General features: G+C 42.0%; 1 long non-coding RNA gene across 1 annotated transcript; it reads right to left on the bottom strand.

Annotated features, from left to right (window-relative positions):
• Positions 1-3,070: 3,070 nt before the first annotated feature.
• LOC110596697 lies at positions 3,071-10,225 on the bottom strand. The gene is made up of 2 exons (XR_002482645.1): positions 10,194-10,225; positions 3,071-3,308 (listed from the first exon to the last, which is right to left on the bottom strand). It is a non-coding gene; the product is annotated as an uncharacterized LOC110596697 (long non-coding RNA).
• Positions 10,226-10,821: the final 596 nt, after the last annotated feature.

The raw sequence follows: 10,821 nt of genomic DNA, 5'->3' as shown, positions 1-10,821 counted from the left end.
CCTCAGCCTCCCACAGGCGCGGGATTACAGGCTGAGCCACCGAGCCCGGCTCAAAGACAGCACTTCTAACGTTACAAAGAGGGAACTTTAAAAACCCGCCTGGGCAACTTGGCGAGACCTCATCTCTATAATAAATCAAAAATTAACCGGGCGTGGTAGCGCGCACCTGTATTTCCAGCTACTTGGAAAGCTGAGGCGGAAGGATCGCCAGAGCCCAGCAGGTCGAGGCTGGGGTGGCCGGGAGCAGCCACTGCACTTCAGTCTGGGCGACAGAGTGAGACTCCAACTCAAAAAAACAAAACAACAACAACAAAAACAAAATAAAAGTTCAAGTGATTCCTTTACATGGGGGCGGGAAGCGTCTTTTAATTTTGGTGGAAAGTGACATCTTCATTTTAAAATTAAACTTTGAAATTTTTGAATAAAAGCAGGCCTAGTTCCCAGATCAGAAAGGGTATGGCTGGAGGTTAATCAGTCCTTGAAAGAGCTCTGTGAAACTGGTGACCCGGACACCCTCAACACACATGGACAAGAAGGATCAAAATCCATGCTGACCCCATCACAGACAAGCGGACTTGGCTCCCAACCGGTCTGTGTCTGTCTCACACTGCAGCCCAGCCTCAGTCTCTCAGTGTTCGACTCTGTGTCCTCCTCACTGTGCCTGTGTCCATTTTTCTTTCTTCCTCTTTCTTCTATTTTTTTTCCTTTCTTTTTTCTTGCTGCTCTTTTTTTTCTACTTCATCTTACTTCTCTAACTGGCCATAATGTAGCTTAGAAATATACTCACTTTTGTTAAACTTATTTAAAATGTACGCGTTTCCCAATTTTAATTTTAAATATCATTGATTAGAACATACAATGGTTCTCTTCAAAAAAAATTTTCATTTGTTTTAAATTTGCATGTGGCCTTTGATCCTTGAGGCTTTTTTCCCCTATAAGGGCAGGGTTCACTCACAAAGAATAAAAATTATCCCTACCCCTGATTTCAATTAAGAAATTGCTGAAAATCAGTATAAAGCACAAAATATGGGAAATACTTTAGTTTTGTTTGGTCTCCACCTGGTGGTTGGAAATCAAAACATAAGCCCATAATGGAACTGGAAAAGATAATCATTTCAGGTCTTCTCTTTTGTATAAGAGAGCGAATTCTTTAATTAGAAAATGTTTTCAAACTAGCAAGGCATAACAATTTTTCTTTTTTGAGTCGGAATCTCACTCTGTCACCCAGGCTAGAGTGCAGTGGCACAATCACAACTCATCACAGCCTCCACCTCCTGGGCCCAGACAATTCTTCCACCTCAGCCTCCCAGCTAATTTTTTTATATACTGTAGTCAAGGTCTCACTATGTTGCCTAGACTGGTCTCAAACTCCTGGGCTCAAGCAATCCTCTTACCTCAGCCTCCTAAAATGCTAGGATTACAGGCATGAGCCACCATGCCCAACCAGGAAGGAAATAATTTTTATAAAAATTTTAAGATTGATTTACTCCAATCCTTATTTTGCTTCTTTGTAGTAACCAAGAATGGCAAAATCTTCTTAATATTCGAATTTAATTCTGACTTTTTTTGCGGGGGTGAGATCTCACTCTGCCACCCAAGATGGAGCTCTGTGACACAATCACAGCTCACTATAACCTCAGACTCCTGTGCTCAAGTGATCCTCCCACCTCAGCTTCCCAAGTAGCTGGGACTACTAGTGCATGCCACCATGCTCGGCTAATGCTTTTGTTTTTTGTAGAGATGGATGCCCAGGACAGTCTTGAACTCCAGAACTCAGGCGATTCTCTCACCTCAGCCCCCCAAAGTGCTGGGATTACAGACATGAGTCACTGTACCTGGCCTAGGATGGCTTTCCATCAGGATCTGACACTTTCCCAAATCTCTTATCTTCGTCCACCATGGCAAAAAGTTCCCCCCAAATGCATTCATAGTTTTTAATATAGATTCAAACTTTGGAACTGAAAACTACACAGTATTGTTAGTTCTACTGTTGTAAAATTCTTACTTTGTTAAAAACACAAACAAATGAACAAATAAAACCCATCAGGACTCATGGAAGACCATCACACTTGTAAGTTTATTGTGTCTTGAAAATCCAGTGCTAATTTCTCCCCTCGGTTCTTTATTCTTTTTCTGATACGCAGTATTTTTTTACTCTACAAATATGTTGAATGACAACTACCTTAAATATAAATCCTTATGATGCTTCTCTAGAACCTTCTCATAGAAACTTACAAGGTTCCTCCACATCACAATTATAATTATGTAATTAATTGCCTAATTACATTTCTTGTTATTCTCGGTAGTTATGTTCTATGTTGTTGCAAATACCAAAGTAGCAAACAATGAAACACTGTTGTTATGGGAAAACACAGGTTCTGTGAACCTCTGCTCACATTTTTGGCAACTTGTCAATACACAACCTTATTTTTGTGGTTGTTCTTTTTGTTGATTCAGTCTCATCCCATCGCCCAGGCTAGAGTGCAGTGGCACACGGTCACCCCATCGTCGACCCGCTGGACTCCGGCGATCCTTCCACCTCAGCCTTCCAGGTAGCTGGAAATACAGGCGCACACTACCACACCTGGCTAATTTTTTATTTATTGTAGAGACAAGGTCTCGCCAAGTTGCCTGGGCTGGTCTCGAACCTGCGGGCTCAGGAAATCCACTCGCTTCAGCCTCCCAAAGTGCTGGGATTACAGTCTGAGCCACCGAGCCCGGCATAACCTTTTTTTATGGGTGTTTCCCTTAAGGACATTTTATTTTGTTTGTTGATTGGTTGATGATTGATTGATTGAGTCAAGGTCTCACTCTTTCACCCAGGCTGGAGTGCAGTGGCATCATCACAGCTCACAGCAGCCTCTGACTCCTGGGCTCAGGTGATCCTTCCACCTCAGCCTCCCAAGTGGCTGGGACTACAGGTGCATGCCACCATGTCTGGCTAATTTTTAAAATTTTTTGTAGAGATGAGGTCTTGCTACATTGCCCAGGCTGGTCTTGAACTCCTAGCCTCAAGCGATCCTCCCACCTTAGCCTCCCAAAATGCTGAAATTACAGGCGTGATCCACTGTGTCCGGCCAAAGACATTTTATTTAATATATATTGTTAATGTATATTTTCTCTATGAAGCACATCAAAGTCTTCTCATGCTTAGGAAATACATTTGACTGGGTGGCTTGAACAACAGAAATGTATTTTCTCACAGTTCTGGAGGCTGTAAATCCAAGATCAAGGTGCTAGAAAATTTGGTTTCTGGTGAGGTCTCTGTCGCTGGTTTGCAGATGGCAGCCTTCTCTCTATTGGTCATACTGTAGAGAGAAGAAGAGAGATGGAGACAGGGAAGAGAGAGGGAGAGAGACAGCAGAGAAGAGAGGGAGGGACAGGCAAAGAGGGCTCTCTGGTGTCCCTTTTCCTATAGGGACACCAGTTCTATCAGATTAAGGCCCACCCTCAAGATCTCATTTAATTACCCTCTTAAAGGCCCTTTCTCCAAACAGAGCCACTTTCCTTTCTTTTGAATCCCCGTCAATCTTTAGTCAAACTAATAGACTAGTAGACTGGTCCACAGGCAACTTCACAAGTACAGACTCCACAAATCAGGAGGATTGACTTTGTTTGTTTGTTTGTTTGAGTCAGAGTCCCACTCTGTCACCTAGTCTAGAGTGCAGTGGCAGGCTCATGACCGCCACAGCCTTGACCTGCTGGGCTCAGGCGATCCTTCCACCTCAGCCTTCCAAGTAGCTGGAACTGCAGGCATACACCACTACGCCCGGTTATTTTTTATTTATTTATTTATTGTAGAGACGAGATCTGGCCAAGTTGCCCAGGCTTGTCATGAACCTGTGGGCTCAGGCAATCCTCTCATCTCCTCTTCCCAAAATGCTGAGATTACAGGAGTGAGCCACCGTGCCTGGCCTGACTATATTTCTTTAATGTCAGCCTCCCTGCCAAACTGTAAGCTACATAAGGACAGGAACCATGGAACTGTTTGTTCACCACTATTTCCTCCGAGTACACTGCATTGTCTCCAGTTAATACTCAAAAGACACCATGAATGAACAAATAAGTACAAGGCACCTTATATAGCTTTGTTTCATATAGCTTTTCTTGCCCACTCATTGTCTTGCTCTTTTAAATATACTAAGCTTCACAATTCTGATTTATTCATATTTTAATATTGCAGAGAAATTGGGATGAGTCACACAACCTGGTGGTATCTTGGGTTTGCTGTGATAGAGTTGTCACTGCGTGTGCATTTATGAGCTTGGCCATGACCATTCATATTATCTACACTTCTTTTTTTAAATTATTTTTTTATTTTTTAGAGTTAGGGGTCTTGCTATATTGCTTAGGCTGGTCTTAAACTCCTCTTGGCCTCCAGCGAGCCTCCCACCTCAGCCTCCCCAGTAACTGGAATTACAGGTACAAGACAATGCACCCCGCTTATATTATCTCCACTTCTGTGGAGCTATGTGCATTGTTCCTATTGGGTGTGTTAAGCTTAATCGCTTTTTAAAATGTCTTCAAAAATTTTATAGTATGAGGCCAGTTGCCGTGGCTCACACCTGTAATTTCAACAATTTGGGAAGCCCAAGTGGGAGAATCATTGAACCCAAGAGTTCAAGGCTGTGGTGAGCTATATCGTACCACTGTACTTCAGCCTGGGTGACAAACTGAGACCCTGATTCAAAAGAAAAAAAAATTGGGCTGAGCAAAGTGGCTCATGCTTATAATCCCAGCACTTTGGGAGGCTGAGGTAAGAGGATTGCCTGAGCCCACGGGTTTGAGACCAGTCTGGGCAAGTTGGTGAGACCTCATCTGTACAATAAATCAAAAAAAAAAAAAAACTGGGCATGGTAGCATATGCCTGCAGTTTCAGCTACCTAGAAGACTGAGGCAGAAGGATCGCCTGAGCCCAGTAGGTCGAGGCTGCAGTAGCCGTGAGCGTGCCACCGCACCCCAGCCTAGGCAACAGAGTAAGACTCCAACACACACAAAAAAATCCAAAAAAAAAAAAAGGTTTTACTTATAATTCAATATTGAAACAAAAAGTCAAGTATATAAAGAAAGCCCTAGTAACAAAGGGGGGAAATAAGTTTGATAATTTGCAAAGCAAATATTCATTGTTGGAGAAATTACTATAACTATGTTTTCTTGTAAAGCAATAAACAAGTACTTAACGAGACCCAGGATAAGAAGAGACCTGCTACTAGATGAAGAAGAATCACGTTTTTGTTAAAGAGATATACGTAAATGATTGCCTGTCACCTTGCTGCTCAAATATTGGTCCACAACCAGCAATGTTGGCATCACCTGGAGGCTTATTAGACATGTAGAATTTCAGGCCCATTCCAGACCTACTGAATCAGAATCTGCATTTTTAACAAGGCTCTCAGATGATTCATGTCCCCTGTCAAATGCGAGAAACACTGTCATGTCACATGCCACGTAAAGCACCTGAATGCCATTGGAGATCTTACCAAATCCCTCAGAATTGATGAAAGAATTGTCAAAGCAATGAGAGGTTGGTAACACCAATTATTGCATACAGATTACAGCCGAGACACTGTGTCATAGTTAATTGGCAGCATTCTCAGTGATACATAAAATACTAGTCCTTTCTACACTCATTGGCATCTGAGACTTGATGAAATGCAGTGGTATGAGTTCAAGATCTTTCTTCTGCTCTAAACTGTCATGGTCACAGGTGTGGAGACAACAAGAGCAGCTGGTCACAATATACAGTCATTTAAGCAGCAAATTCTCAATTCAATGTTTGCACTTTCAGCTCTTAGAAAAGTCCAGACTAAAACATCAGTGAAAAAGAGAGAGAGAGACAAAGGAACCATCTTTGGGGAGAAAAAAATAATAAACCACATCTTTGGGTGATCAAAATTCATGAAATAGATACTAGTTTGAAGATTGATGAAGGATTCAAAAGAAAGGTAAGTAGAAGAGAAAAATAAGCAAGAATACTTTTCATCTTGAGAGGTGAGTCTTCTTTAAATTTTTCAGTTAAAAATCTTTGTGATATTCTTCATTCCGATCTCCATTCAGGGACAATAGATGAACATTCATTGAATTCGGGGAAAATTTAACAATTGACTTAATATTAACAATATTGATTTTTTCTTAAACATTTATGAGTTTTTACAAGTTTATCCAAAAGCAAATGCAAGATGTATACAAACATACTAATTGCAAGCTCTCAACTACGTTATCTTGTATTATAGAGGTTGACTTATACCCATGGGCTCTGAAACTGACTACCAAGATTCATAACTCAGAGCCAACACTTACAGTGTGACTTTGAGAAAGATAATTAAACATCTCTGTGACTCAGTTTCCTCACTCGAACATAGGAAAAACAAAAGTTGCAGTATAGACAAAATGGCTAAAGCACTTTTTAAATTTTTATAGTATTTTGTTGTTTATAGTAAGTGACTAATAACTATGAAATGTGGTTCTTTCTGATATTAATAATATTACCTTTGGCATTAATTCTCTGAGTGTGGTCCCTAGACCAGCAGCATAGCATCGCCTGGAAAGTTGTTAGAAATGCAAATTCCCTGAGCCCAACCCAGAACTACTCAGTCAGAAAATCTGGGAGTCAGGCCTAGCAATAATCTATGTTTTAACCAGGCCTTCATGTGATTCTGATGTGGGCTAAAGTTTGAGAACAATAGCCCTTTGGTAATGGTGATCTAAAGTTTAGGTTCCTTGCTTCTACACTGTTAGTGAGAACGTAAGTTCAACCTTTGTGGAAAGCAGTGTGGCAATTTCCCAAAGAACCACAAATTGAGCTACCATACAATCCAGCAATCCCACTTCCGAGAATACACCCAGAGGAACATAAATTGCTCTACCAAAAAATACCTGCGCACATATATTCATTGCAGTACTATTCACAATGGCAAAAACATGGAACCAACCCAGATACCCACTGAAAGTGGACTGGATAAAGAAAATGTGGTACGTATACACGATGGAATACTATGTGGTCATAAAGAAGAACAAAATCATGTCCTTTGCAGCAACATGAATGTAGGAGGAGCCCATCACACTAAGTGAACTATCACAGAAACAAAAAGCTGAATACTACATGTTCTGACTCATAAGCAGGCCCTAAATACTAGGCACACAAGCACAAAGGTGAGAAAAACAGATGTTTGGCACTACTAGTGGGAAAAGGGGTACACAGCTACCCACTGGGTACTATGTCTACCACCAAAGGGAGAAAGAACTAGCTAGAAACTCAAACCTTACCTGTACACAATTTATTTATGTAGCAAATCCTCACATGTACCCCACAACTCTAAAATAAATCAATAAAATATAGTTTAGGCCAGGATCAGTGGTTTACACCTGTAATCCCAGCATTTTGGGAGACTGAGGCAAGAGGACTGGCTGTGCCCATGGATTTGAGACCAGCCTGGGAAACTTGTCGAGACCTCCTGTCTATAATAAATCAAAAAATTAGCCAGGTGTGGTGGCGTGCCTATAGTTTCAGCTGCTTCGAAGGCTGAGGTGGAAAGATCGCCTGAGCCCGGCAAGTCAAAAGCCTCCGTGACCGTGAGCATGCCACTGCTCTCCAGGCTGGGCAATAGAGTGAAACTCCAATTCAACAATAAATAAATAAAGTTTAGGTAGGTTCCTAATTCTTTGGCATTATGGAAGAGCCAGTAGAGGCACCTAGTCCATTTAGAATGTTGTGCAGGCCAACGCAGAAAGCTTGATGATACTGTACTTAAATTGGAATAAGCAAGGAATGGAAATGCAGGCTGTAGTAAGGACCAGGCTACATGAAGAGAGACTAAATGAACAGGAAACCAAGGAATCAGACAAAGTCCTTAAAATACAGGATGGTGATAATGGTAGCTAGAGGAGAGGCTTGGGAGACAATGTTCTAATAATGACATGTGAGTATACTGCCATGAAAACTCAGAGCAGGGAGGCAGCCGGGTGCGGTGGCTCAAACCTGTAATCCCAACACTTTGGGAGGCAGAGGTGAGGGGGTTGCCTGAGGTTAGGGGTTCAAGACCAGCCTGAGCAACATGGCAAGACCTCGTCTCTACAATAAATCAAAAAATTAGCCAGGCATAATGGCACATGCCTGTGGTTCCAGCTACTTGAAGGCTGAGTTGGAAGAATCACCTGAGCCCAATAGGTCGAGGCTGAGGTGGCTGCAAGTATGCCACTGCACTCCAGCCCGGGTGACAGAATGAGACTCCAACCCCTGCCCCTCCAAAAAAAAAAAAAACAGGGCGGCAAATGAACTGGAGAAAAGATGAAATGTTCAGAGATGTCAAGGCAGCTGAGTTGTGAAACACAACACTTTACCGGCATGCAGTAAGACACTGGGCCCTGGTCGGGGATGGTGGCTCAAGCCTGTAATCCCAGCACTTGGGGAAGCCAAGGCAAGAGGACTGCCTGAGTCTGCGGGTTTGAGACCAGCCCAGGTAACTTGGTGAGACATCATCTCTATAATAAATCAAAAAATTAGCTGGGCGTGGTAGCACATGCATGTGGTTCTGGCTACTTGGAAGGCTGAGGAGGAAAGATCGTCGGAGCCCAGCAGGTCGACGCTGGGGTGACTGTGACTGTGCCACTGCACTCCAACATGGGCAATGGAGTGAGACTCCAACTCAAAAAAAAAAAAAGACACTGGGCCGTACTGTGAATTTTGTTAAGTTATTCCTTAGGGACAGGTTCCTTTAAACTTCTAGGTTACTGATGATCAAGATATTGATTGACAATGTCTGAGTCTGTGGCTGACCACTGAGGCTGCTACATTTGTTACCTTTGGGGGTCACATTCCCTGCTGGAAATGTGGAGGCTGTTTTCTTGGTAGTGTGACCAGGGATGCCTAGGCATTGGCTGCCATTCTTTTGATGCATCGAATTTTTATTTGCTCCCCTTGGCAAGAGGTACCTTAATGCAACAAAGTCTGTTTGCTGAACTTTAGATGAAACTGAGGAACAGACTAGGAACTCGAAGCCATGCATCCCTATGTTATTTTTTCACTGTTTGTAGTCTTGGAGAAAATTTTGTTTTTAGCATGTTGATTTCACTAAAGGGAGTTGAAATGACACTGCCGACCCCTTGTCTCTCACCCCTTCCCACCAACACCAGGTTATGAATAACCCTGCCTGTCACCTTATCTCCTGTTAGATTGAGAGGTTTCATTGTCTTAGGCGGGACATTGAACTGAATAAAATATAAATACTCAGAGGACTTAATATGGTACTTGCTTGATCACATAGCATTTTACAAATATGTAGTATTACATAATATCTCAACTAGAAATAAATGGTAACTCTGATAAATGGCTATGTTTGATGCTGCCGTGTAACTCTTTGTTCTCAGCAGAATTATCCCAGACTAGCCAAGTGGTTCATATTTAACTAGACAGTAAGTACAAAAGAACTAGGGAACATACAAGCAGGGTAACACAAGTGATCAGAGGGTCATAACATGATGTACCAGGAGACACTTTCTTCTGAGACTGCATAACTGCTTAGGAAAAATACACAAATACCATGAAGTGGAACATGACTTTTTGTTTTGTTTTGTTTTGTTTTGAGTTGGAGTCTCACTCTGTAGCCCAGGTTGGACTACAGTGGCACACTCCTGGCCAGCCACCGCCACCTCAGTCTGCTGGGCTCGGGTGATCCTTCCGCCTCAGTCTTCCAAGTAACCAGAACTATAGGTGCGTGCTACCATGCCTGGCTAATTTTTTTATTTATTGTAGAGACAAGGTCTCGCCAAGTTGCATAGGCTGATCTGAAACCCGCGGGCTCAGGCAGTCCTCTCACCTCAGCTTCCCAAAGTGCTGGGATTATAGGCTTGGGCCACCGTGCCCAGCCAAAATTTTTTAAATTTACTTTTTCCTCAAATGAATGTTGTCCTCAAATCACAAAAGTTTTCCTTTTAGCAAAAGTTATTCAAAAACTCCAAAATGGAACCAACCTGTGTCCATCAATGAATAAATGAATAAACTAAATGTGGTATATACATACGATGGAATATTATGCTGCCATCAAATATGGTATATACACATAGTGGAATATTACTCAGTCCTAAAAAGTAAGGCAATTCTGACACATGCTCACAATTACAGGTGAACCTGAGAACATTATCTAAGTGAAATAAGCCTGTCACAAAAACACAAATATTATATTAATTCTACTTACATGAGGCACCAAAAGAAGTCAAATTCATAGAAACAGAAAGTAGAATGGTGGTTACCAGAGGCTAGAGAGAGAGGAGATGAAAAGAAAGTTGTTGTTTAATGGATACAGAGTTTCAATTTTGCAAGATGAAAAAATTCTGGAGATCTGTTTCATAACCATGTGGATATACTTAACCCTACCAAATGGTATCCTTAAAAGGATTATAATGGTGAATTCTGTGTTCTATTTTTTTTTTTTTTTTTGGAGTCAGAGTTTCACACTATTGTCCAGGCTGGAGTGCAGTAGCACACTCACAGCCACGGCAGCCTCAATCTGCTGAGCTCATGTGATCCTTCTGCCTCAGCCTTCCAAGTAACTGGAACTACAGGCATGCACCACCACACCCAGCTAATTTTTTAAAATCTATTGTAGAGATGAGGTCTCACCATGTTGCTCAGGCTGGTCTCGAACCCCTGAAGTCAGGTAATCCTCTCGCTCTACCTCCCAAAGTGCTGAGATTACAGATGTGAGCCACTGCGCTCGGCCTGCGTTCTATTTTTTGCTACACTTAAAAAAAATTAGCCTTCCTTTTTAAAATGGTTAAAATGGGATAAAACAGTTTAGTTGAGAGAGTGACATCAGCAAGGTG

The sequence above is a fragment of the Carlito syrichta genome, unplaced genomic scaffold (genome assembly GCF_000164805.1).
Source record: "Carlito syrichta isolate Samal-C Ts95f unplaced genomic scaffold, Tarsius_syrichta-2.0.1 Scaffold312301, whole genome shotgun sequence".
In the NCBI taxonomy this organism is placed as follows: domain Eukaryota; kingdom Metazoa; phylum Chordata; class Mammalia; order Primates; family Tarsiidae; genus Carlito; species Carlito syrichta.
Note: the sequence above shows the minus strand (reverse complement) of the source record. Positions and strands in the feature narration are given on the sequence as shown.